Source organism: Capricornis sumatraensis, chromosome 16 (assembly GCF_032405125.1).
Source record: "Capricornis sumatraensis isolate serow.1 chromosome 16, serow.2, whole genome shotgun sequence".
Taxonomy (NCBI): Eukaryota; Metazoa; Chordata; class Mammalia; order Artiodactyla; family Bovidae; genus Capricornis; species Capricornis sumatraensis.
This window is the reverse complement of record NC_091084.1, coordinates 80,003,565-80,015,343: the sequence shown is the minus strand read 5'-3', so window position 1 is coordinate 80,015,343 and position 11,779 is coordinate 80,003,565. Positions and strand designations below refer to the sequence as shown.

General features: G+C 40.1%; 1 pseudogene; it reads left to right on the top strand.

The window, feature by feature from the left end:
* The first annotated feature begins 3,541 nt into the window (after positions 1 to 3,541).
* Positions 3,542 to 11,223, top strand: LOC138092281 (olfactory receptor 9G19-like; annotated as a pseudogene).
* The last annotated feature ends 556 nt before the right edge of the window (positions 11,224 to 11,779 follow it).

The window sequence follows — 11,779 nt, the reverse complement described above, 5'->3', positions numbered from 1 at the left end:
GCCAGATGTCTTCTTCTGGTCTTACATCTCAACTGTGCTGATGACAGGGATCTGTTGATGTTATTTTATGGTTTATCCACATTTGTCTATCTCCCATAGTATCTATTCCCTAAATACTCCTCAGACCCTGCTTCTGGCAATTAATACAGTCCAACCAACCCTCAGGTATATATCTGTGTGTTCCTAGAGAAGTCCTTGAACTCCCCATCGGGACTGTATTTGAAACTATCTTTAGGACCTAGAAGCAAAATGAGTGTTGAAGGCAAGGATTGATGTATGGCAAAACCAATATAATATTGTAAAGTAATTAACCTCCAATTAAAAGAAATAAATTTATACTTAAAAAAAAGAAAAGAAAAGATATAGATGTCTCCTGCCCTGTAGACTGCACTAGACAGTCATTAAAATATTTTTCCCTCCTGAGAGAAAGGAAAGTGGGTTTTCAAAAACAAAGAAATTTCAGAGATATTTGGGTGTTCAAAATTTTCATCATCAAGTCCCTTATATAAAGAGAGTTTTATTTAGGATTTTGTTTGACCGCACCATGCATCTGATTAAAACTCATCAACGGCTCCTCCTCACCGCACTTTGAATATATTCCCGAATCATTAACGTTGACTGTTGTTGTTGTGTAGTCTCTTGTTGCGTCTGGTTCTTTTGCCACCCTGTGGACTGTAGCCCGCCAGGCTCCTCTGTCCATGGGGTTTCCCAGGCAAGAACACGAGTGGGCTGCCATTCCCTTCTCCAGGGGATCTTTCCGACCCAGGAATGGATACCAGTCCCTTTGCTGTCAGGCCTTGCCCACCTCTCATGCCTAATTCAGTTCTGTTCTCTTAACTCTCCTGGATTCTTCCACATGAATTTCTTTACCTCCTGTAATCTACGGAGCTTTTTCTCAGCTAGTGCTTTTGCACTTCTTGTAACCTTCGCAGGACTCTTCTCTCTATCCTCCTTGAAGCTGCCACCCCCTCTACCATCACCCACTTTGACTAGAGAATTCCAATTACTATCCTCCTGCTCTTAAGTCAAATGTCATCTCCTCAGATGTGTCTCCTCTGATTTCACATCATGTCAGATCTTCTGAAGCAGTCTCATGATATGTTGTTATTTTCCTTCCCAACATAGTTATATTTTATAAGTATAAATTTATACAAGTTCTGGTTACCTCTGAAATGAGGGTATAAATTCCACAAGGACAGGTATTATATCTCTCTTTTTGCTTTTCATTGTCTTATTCATTTCTACTGAGATGTATTAAAAACTTTCTATATATGTCATCTCATTTAATCTTCACAATAATTTTATGAAGAAGGAAAGTTATTTTCACTCTGAGGGGAGGGAAACTGAGGCTTGGCGAGTTTAGGTGCATTGCTCTTGGTCACATGACTGGTGAGAAGTAAGCCTGGGATTCACATTTAGATTATCTCTATCCTGAGCTTGCCTAATAACTGTTACTAAGCTCACAGCAGATGGTGATTGCAGCCATGAAATTAAAAGACGCTTACTCCTTGGAAGGAAAGTTATGACCAACCTAGATAGCATATTCAAAAGCAAAGACATTACTTTGCCAACAAAGGTCTGTCTAGTCAAAACTATGGTTTTTCCTGTGGTCACGTATGGATGTGAGAGTTGGACTGTGAAGAAAGCTGAGCATCAAAGAATTGATGCTTTTGAATTGTGGTGTTGGAAAAGACTCTTGAGAGTCCCTTGGACTGCAAGGAGATCCAATCAGTCCATTCTAAAGGAGATCAGTTCTGGGTATTCTTTGGAAGGACTGATGTTGAAGCTGAAACTCCAATACTTTGGCCACCTCATGCAAAGAGTTGACTCATTGAAAAAGACTCTGATGCTGGGAGGATTGGGGGCAGGAGGAGAAGGGGACAACAGAGGATGAGATGGCTGGATGGCATCACGAACTCGATGGACCTGAGTTTTAGTGAACTCCGGGAGATGGTGATGGACAGGGAGGCCTGGCGTGCTGCGATTCATGGGGTCGCAAAGAGTTGGACATGACTGAGCGACTGAAGTGAACTGAAGCTCACTTAGGATCTTATCATCCTTGCAGTTAGCATCCAACTCAGTTCTGGGTAGCTAGGGTTTTCTTCCAATTCTGTTTTGATTGAATAAATATAAATAAGTTCTGATAAGGAGATGAAGTTTGCTTTAACCATGTGACTCTCAATCTTAATTTCTCAAATTCTGTCTCAATTTAAATGTTTATAAAATGTGCAAATAAGGTAATCATCATGTTTCAGAACTGAAACTCTATCATTGTTATTTTAATTATCATTATGATTGTCATCGCTATGGACTACAAATAATTCCTGAACATCTACCTTACCAGCCTATGGTGTTGGCCATTCCTTTCTGCAAATTTTTCTTCTATTTCAAATGCATTAATTAAACTTAGCAATCAAAAAAAGGTTTTTAAGGGAATTGAATCAATTATATTGATGATGAATAATCTATCCCATTTAATTCCAGAAAGATAGTGAGCATTATAATTGGACACTTGGCACCAGAGTAGCACAAAGTCCTCTGCTTCTGGCAATATATCCCAAAGGGGTGCTCAGGCTTATAAGTTCTCCCCATTCTGTTATCAATGGAAAGATAATTCATTTGGAATGAGTAAAAAGCACTTTTATTTATTCTAATGTAATGTGGGAAATTCTGGACCAGGGTGAAATTCAAATGGAGTAACTATTTTCATGAAGCAAGAACTGTGTTTAATTAATTTAATTTAATTTAACCAGAGGGAAAAGCTCAGCAAATCATAATATGGACAAAACTGTGTTGAATGTAATCAAACCATAACAAAATTCTGCTTCATGGAAGAGAATAAAGTTTTATCTCCTATAATTACATTTAGTGAAGGAAGCTATTAATAAAATGTTTCCAAATATCTTTTCTTCAGGCCTCACTTTCTCTTTCAGTGAAACAAGCAGGTGGATGTGTTCTTGATGGATATTTTCATTCTCATCAACTCTCTGTAGCCAGTGTGGCCATGTCTCACTGAGAAGAGAATGTCTTAGTCCTTAGAGCAAGTCAGAAAAATTGGAAAAATTAAAAAATTAGAAAAATTAAAATGGGTCAGTATAATCATGAGCTTACCATGCTTCTTTTTCTATATCAGGCTTTTCAGGTGGTGCTAGCGATAAAGAACCTGCATGCCAATACAAGAGATGAAGGAGACCTGGGTTTGATCTCTGGGGTCAGGAAGAACCCCTGGAATAGGAAATGGCAACCTGCTCAGGTATTCTTGCCTGGACAACCCCATGGACAGAGGAGCCTGATGTGCTACAGTCCATAGGGTCACAAAGAGCCGGACATGCCTGAAGCGACTTAGCAAGTACCCTGCAGGAGGAGTGCAATAACCTAGCATTTGTCTGTTTACCCATCATTGTCATCAATATCTATCTGCCCATAATGATTTATATCTATAACTACATCTATCTTTGCTATTACGCTGTACTGTCACAATTGATATATAACTCAAGAACGATCTGATTAAAGTATCAAACTGAACCGCACCGATGGCAAAATGCATGAGTCCTGGAAAGGACTGGGAGATTACAAAGAGATCAGCTCATCTCGGATGACCACGCCTTCAGCCGTCAATCTTTTAGAAAGGTCGCTGTGCAGGGAGGTGTTTGAGAGATGAGGAGGAGGAGACATGGATTTTGGGGAGAAAGTTTCTCAGTATCCCTTGAATCAAAGCACACAGCATATGGATAAATGGCAAATAAATGCAGCTCAACAAAATCTCTTTGTGTGTCTACATTTATCAGTCTAGTATTCAGTGGCGTCTGTGGGGTCCATGGGAACCATGAGGTCCATGGGGTCACAAAGAGTCGGACACAACTGAGTAACTTTCACCTGCATTCAATACGCTATATTATGCATTATCGTTTACTCAATTTTTTTGAAAGGACCCTTGAGAGAAGTGATTTCAAAGTTAGTATCAAGAATCGTAACATTGCCATTGGTAATATTGCTGCCCACCTATTTTGGGTTAGTTTGTCTCCTTGTTGGACATCCCTGTTACTTAGTCACTAAGTTGTGTCCAACTTTTTATTACCCCATGGACTGTAGCCTGCCAGTTTCTTCTGTCCGTGGGATTTCCCAGGCAAGAACACTGGAGTGGGTTGCCATTTCCTCCTCCAGGGAATCTTCCCCACCCAGGGATCCAACTCATATCTCCTGTGTCTCTGCATTGGCAGGTGGATTCTTTACTGCTGAGCCACCTGTGAAGCGGCATTAGAAGTGTTGGACAGTACCAATTATATACAGGGGCTTCCAGAAAGTTTTGAGCCAAATTTATGGTCTGCACAGAGCAGTGAGTAGGACTTGTTAAGTGTGTAGCAGGCTTTATCCTCGCCCGTTACATCCAGTGCTTGGTTTTCCATTTCATATTTTTCTAATTTATATTATTTACCTGGTTTTTATGTCTTACCCTAAGCCACTGCCAAAACTCTTTTTTTTGTATATGAAAGCATTTGTATATATATTCACATTTAGACATTCACACTTCTGTCTATTTTATGCCTTAATAATGGTAGAAGAAAATAGGAAAGTTTAGGGAGGAAATGTCTCCTGCAACTTTTATTTCTAACTGTAATTCTGAAAACAATCCTAGCAATTTCTCAGTTTGTGCAAAAGCAATATGCTAAAGACTGGGACATTTATGCATGGGAAATACATGCAATTCATAGCAAGGTTGCCATTGAAAATCCTTGGGAGGTAAAGCAAATATAGCTAAAGGACAGAATGCAGAGGTGAAAAATATGAAATCATAGAGGATGCAATTTGTAGTTTTAACTTCTAGTTCTCAAAGTGCTTTCTCACATCTGTGATCTCATAAAATTCACTGAACTAAGGTAAGTGAAAAAAACATAATTTTTAATGTTATTTAAAATAGTTGTTTATTTGCTAAGTCATGTCTACTCTTTTGCGACCCCATGGACTGTGGTCCACCAGGCTCCTCGGTCCATGGGATTTTCTCGGCAAGAATACTGGAGTGGGTGGCCACTGCCTTCTCCAGGGGATCTTCCCCACCCAGGGATTGAACCTGTGGCTCCTGCTGTGGCTCCTGCATTGCGAATGGATGCTTTTACTGCTGAGCCTGCGGGGAAGCCTCTGTTATTTAAAACTGGCGGCAGCTAACTGAGATCAGAACCCAGGTCTCTTGGGTCTTGGTCTTAAACTGTTTTCAGGGATATGTTCTGTTAAAAATGACCTTTCCACATGACAGCACTGAAATTCAAAAGGAAATGAAATGTCTCTTATTACAACCTTCTTTTCTTATTGTGAAGAATTTCCACTTTGACAAAATCTATAGCTTTTAAATTTGTTTCAAACAATGTAATTATAGATTCTTACCATATCTTAGACTCGATGGACGTGAGTCTGAGTGAACTCCGGGAGTTGGTGATGGACAGGGAGGCCTGGCATGCTGTAATTCATGGGGTCGCAAACAGTCGGACACGACTGAGTAACTGAAATGAACTGAACTGAACCGAACCATATCTTAGGTATGGAGAGTCTCATACCGTATCTTACGTATGAATCTGTCTGCCAGTGCAGGAAATGCAGGTTCAAACCTGGAGTTGGGAAGATATTCTGGAGAAGGAAATGGCAACCCTCTCTAGTCTTCTTGCCTGGGAAATCCCATGCACTGGCAGGCTATAGGAGGAGCCTGGCAGACTATAGTCTATGGGGTTGTAAAAGAGTAAGACACGACTTAGTGACTAAACAACAATCATTGTATGTATGATTCCAAAAGAGCAATTTTTTATTTGCTATCTCAATTTTAAGTCTGTGGCTTAGCAAGGTGTCCAAGATGAAATTTTTCCCTAATATGTTTTCAAAGCCTTGAACTCATTAACAGAAACTTTATGTCTCTTGCCAATTTAGAACGCCAACGAATACAAGTTAGCTTTTTTTGATTGTGGTACATTGAGGTAAGGGGTCTATGGGTTGTAACATAGGCAAGCAGAGGCAATGCTTCTTCTATTGCTGGCAAGAGTCCAGGCTCCTGCTCCTACCTTAAAGGGAAAAAGAGTGTTAGATGTTTTGTTCCATGAATATCTTTATTAGTTTCCTATTGCTCCTATATCAAATTACCACCAACTTGGTGGCTTAAAACCACAAGAATTTATTTTCTCCTAGTTTCTGGAAGTCAGAAGTCCAAACAGTATAATCAGGCCAAAATCCAGATGTCGGCAGGGCCAAGACTCCTTCTAGAGGGTCTAGTCCAGCCCTTGCCTCCCTAACTTTCTGTGGCTGCTGACTTCCCTTGCGGTTGCATCACCCAGGCCTCTGTTTCTGCAGTCACATTGCCCCCTACTGTTGAGTCTGTACCTAAATTTCTATCTTCCTCCTTCATATAAGGATGATTGTGATTGTTTTGGGCTTCCCAGATGACTCAGCAGTAAAGAATCAGCCTGCAATGCAGACGCTGCAGGAGACCTGGGTTCGATCCTTGGGTGGGGAAGATCCCCTGGAGAAGGAAATGGCAACCCATTCCTGGGAAATGCCATGGACAGAGGAGCCTAGCTGGCTATGGTCCATAGGGTCGCAAAAAATCGGACACAACTGACTTAGCACGCATGCACAGATAATCTCCCTATCTCATTTATTAATTTTAATAACTTTTTCTCATCTAGAATAACATTCATAGATTCAGAATTGAACCAGAGTCTCCCGCATTGCAGGCAGACTCTTTACCAGCAGAATTACCAGGGAAATCCAAGAAATTAAAATCTGGTTATATTTATGGACCATTATTCAGTGTATCATGGTACCAAAATAATTTGTTCATGCAGTTTTTTTTTTTTTTTAATGTCAATTCTATGGGAAATCCAAGCCACATTATGAACATAGTTTTTCTTTGATGAATCTTTTCATTTCCCTTCTGGATGCATAGGAGGGTCATACAGTTAGCTATGGTCTCAAATTCCTAGTATCTAAGTTAATTAATTTTTTAATTTAAATTACACATTTTCTATTTCATTATTCTTTTCTTTGTGGATTAAAAGCTTAAATAAAATATAAGTATTGCCTTCAAGGAAGTTAAGGCAAAATGCACTTCCATAGATAATGCAAAATATTCTTAGAAAAATAAAAGTATATTTCTCCATGTGACTATCTGAAAACGATGAAAGGATTCAAGTACCCAAGGAGATAAACAAAGCATTTCTTCAAATTGCTTTAAAAAAAAAAACAACAACTTTGCATCAGTTCAGTTCAGTTCATTTCAGTCCCTTAGTCGTGTCCAACTCTTTGCGACCCCGTGAATCACAGGATGCCAGGCCTCCCTGTCCATCACCAACTCCCAGAGTTCACCCAGACTCACGTCCATCGAGTCAGTGATGCCATCCAGCCATCTCATCCTCTGTCATCCCCTTCTCCTCCTGCCTCCAATCCCTCCCAGCATCAGAGTCTTTTCCAATAACCTCAAATATGCAGATAACAGCACCCTTGTGGCAGAAAGTGAAGAGGAACTAAAAAGCCTCTTGATGAAAGTGAAAGAAGGAGAGTGAAAAAGTTGGCTTAAAGCTCAACATTCAGAAAATGAAGATCATGGCATCTGGTCCCATCACCTTAAGGGAAACAGATGGGGAAACAGTAAAAACAGTGTCAGACTTTATGTTTTTGGGGCTACAAAATCACTGCAGACGGTGACTGCAGCCATGAAATTAAAAGACGCTTACTCCTTGGGAGAAAAGTTATGACCAACCTAGATAGCATATTCAAAAGCAGAGACATTACTTTGCTGACTAAGGTCCATCTAGTCAAGGCTATGGTTTTTCCAGTGGTCATGTATGGATGTGAGAGTTGGACTGTGAAGAAGGCTGAGCACTGAAGAACTGATGCTTTTGAACTGTGGTGTTGGAGAAGGCTCTTGAGTGTCCCTTGGACTGCAAGGAGATCCAACCAGTCCATTCTGAAGGAGATCAGCCCTGAGATTTCTTTGGAAGGAATGATGCTAAAGCTGAAGCTCCAGTACTTTGGCCACCTCATGCGAAGAGTTGACTCATTGGAAAACATTGCATACCTGGCCCCACATCATCCTAGGTGCAAACAGGAGAAAAGAAATGTGCTCTCTCAAAAGGTGGAAAATTAGATTAAAATATGAGGTGACACACTATGTTATGTTCATCTGCTCTTTCAAGGCAGCATACAATGATTTCCTAGGTATCAAAAAATGATAAACGGTTCAGCATAAACATGTCTTAAAAGTAATAGTATATATGTATCAGTTGGAATTTCCATGATTTAAAATGGCATATGATGATATACTGATATCTGTTCATGGGTTTTTATTGGAGTACAGTTGATTTACAATGTTGCATTAGTTTCTCATGTATAGCAAAGTGAAACAGTTATACATATACATATATTCACTTATTAGAAAAAACTTTTTCCCATATAGGTCACTATAGGGTATTGAGGAGAGTTCCCTTTGCTATACACGAGGTTCTTACTAGTTCTCTATTTTATACATAGTAGTGTGTACATGGCAATTCCAGTCTCCCAACTTACTTCTCTCCCCACCCTTTCCCTTCTGATATCTGTGTTTGTTTTCTACATCTATGACTGTATTTCTGTTTTGTAAACAGGTTCATCTGCACTATTTTAAAATATATATCATATAAGCAGTATCAGATGATATTTGTCTTTGTCTGACATACTTCTCTCTTTACGACTATCTCTGGGTCCATCCATGTCACTGCGAATAGAATTATTTTATTCTTTTTAATGGTGGAATAATATTCCATTGTGGACTTCCCAGGTGGCTGTGTGGTAAAGAATCTGACTGCCAAGCAGGGGATACAAGTTTGATTTCTAGGTTGGAAAGATCCCTTGGAGAAGGAAATGGCAACACACTCCAGTATTCTTACCTGGAAAGTCCCATGGACAGAAGGGCCTGGTGGGCTATAGTCCCATGGGTTCTCAAAAGAGCACACAACTTAGCAACTAAAATAACCATAACAATACCCCATTGTATTTGTGTACTGCATTTTCTTTATCCGTTCCTCCACTGATGGACATTTAGGCTGCTTTCGGGTCCTAGCATTGCAAATAGTGCAGCAGTGAATTGGGAATCATGGGTTTCTTCAGGGATATGCTCACGAGTGGGGTTTCTGGATCAGATGGTAGTTCTATTTTTAGTTTTTTTTAAAGGAAACTCTTTACTGTTCTCCATGGTGGTCATACCAATTTATGTCCTCATCAATGGTGTAGGAGGGTTTCCTTTTTTCCATACTTTCTCTCTCCAGCATTTATTGTTTGTAGAATTTTTGATGATGGCTATTCTGATTGGTGAGAAGAGATACCTTCTTGTAGTTTTTATTCGAATTTCTCTGATAATTAGCTATGCTGGGCATCGTTTCTTTGCCTCTTGGTCATTTATGTCTTCTTTGGAGAAATGTCTGTGTAGATTTTCCTCTCATTTTTTCATTGAGATTTTTGACATCAAACTACATAAGCTGTGTATTTAGAGCTAAATCCTTTTGTCAGTTGGTTCATTTGCTAATTTTTTTTTTCCTTTCTGTAGGTTACTTTGTTTTGTTTTGTTTTGTTTATGGTTTCTTTTGCTATGCAGAAACTTTTAATTTTGCTTAAGTCACATTTGTTTATTTTTGCTTTTATTCTCATTACTCTAGTAGGTGGATCAAAAATACTCTTCCTGTGATCTATGTCAGATAGTGTTCTGCCTATATTTTCTTCTAAGAGTTTTATAGTATCCTGTCCTACATTTAGATCTTTAATCCATTTAGAGTTTCTTTTTGGGTATGCTGTTAGAAATTGCTCTAATTTCATTTTTTCCCCCATGAAGCTTTTCAGTTTTCCCAGCACCGCTTACAGAAGAGACTATCTTTTCCCCATTGTGTATTCTTGCCTCCTCTGTCTTAGATTAGGTGACCAGGGGGTGAGTGGGTGATATACTGATATTTTAAATTATGACATATTTATTAATCCATTTATAGAAAGGAACCATAGAAACCCAACATGAGAAAAATTTTACCACAGTGAAGGAGTTCACACTTTTAGGATTTACGACAGACCTGTGGCTACAGAGAGTTCTCTTTTACATCTTCCTCATCATCTATATCAGCAGTCTTTTAGGGAACATCACCCTGATTTCTCTGATCTGTGCTGATTCTCGGCTCCACACCCCCATGTATTTCTTCATTGGGAATCTTTCGCTCCTGGATCTCTGGTGTGCTTCTGTCTATGCCCCCAAATCCTGATGACCTGCATCTCTGATGACAAGCGCATCTCTTTTGCTGGCTGCTTAGCTCAGTTCTTCTTCTCTGCTGGACTGGCCTACACTGAGTGCTACCTGTTGGCTGCCATGGCTTATGACCGCTATGTAGCCATCTCTAACCCGTTGCTTTACTCCCAGGCCATGTCCCCAAGTTTATGTGTCAGTCTTGTTGCAGCTACCTACTTTAGTGGCTTTGTGAACTCAGCCATCATCACCAGTGAAACATTTACCTTGAGCTTCTGCAGGAACAACGTCATTGATGATTTCTTTTGTGATCTGCCCCCCTTGTCAAATTGGCCTGTGATGTGAAGGAAAGCTGCCAGGCTGTGCTCTATTTCTTGCTTGTCTCTAATGTCATCACTCCCGCTGTGTTTACCCTTGCCTCCTATCTCTTCATCATCGCTGCCCTCTTGAAGATCCGCTCTACCCAAGGCCGCTTGAAGGCCTTCTCCACCTGTGGCTCTCACCTGACAGCTGTCACCTTGTACTATGGGTCAATTCTCTTCATTTACTTCCGGCCAAGTATGAGCTATGTCCTGCTGCTGCTAAGTCACTTCAGTCGTGTCTGACTCTGTGTGACCCCATAGATGGCAGCCCACCAGGCTCCCCTGTCCCTGGGATTCTCCAGGCAAGACCACTAGAGTGGGTTGCCATTTCCTTCTCCAATGCATGAAAGTAAAAAGTGAAAATGAAGTCGCTCAGTTGTGTCTGACTCTTAGCGACCCCATGGACTGCAACCTACCAGGCTCCTCCTTTCATGGGATTTTCCAGGCAAGAGTACTAGAGTGAGGTGCCATTGCCTTCTCTGGAGCTATGCCCTGGAGAATGATAATATGGTGTCCATGTTCTACACAGTGGTGATTCCCTTGTTGAATCCCTTGAACTATAGCTTAAGAAATAAAGATGTTAAAAATGCCTTGAGAAAAATGATAGATAAAGCAGTTTCTTAAACAAAGATTTTAGTAAACCAAGAGTGTTTTTTTTATTTTCTATTTTTTTTTACAGATTAATCTCGACATCATTAATGGCAGCCTGTAGTCTTATAAATGAATAAAAAAGAAAACAAAGAAATTATTAAATAGTGTGGAAATACCAGCCTGTATTTTTTTTTCAGCTGACAATAATGTATGTGAATATGTTTTTGAAATAAAGGGGCTGGATTCTGAGAGTTTTGTGAGAGACTGGATTTCTAAAACAGTATTCATGGTTGCCTGCATATATAGTATCTTAATCTATAAAATCTTAATCTATGAAGTGAAGTGAAGTGAAATTAACTCAGTCCTGCCTGACTCTTTGTGACTCTATGGACAATACAGTCTAGAGAACTCTCCAGGCCATAATACTGGAGTGGGTAGGAGGTAAGTTCCCTTCTCCAGGGGACCTTCTCAAGCCAGGGATGGAACCCAGGGATGGAACCCAGGTCTCCCACAGTGCAGGTGGATTCTTTACTAGCTGAGCCACAAGGTAAGCCCAAGAATACTGGTGTGGGTAGCCTATCCCTTCTCC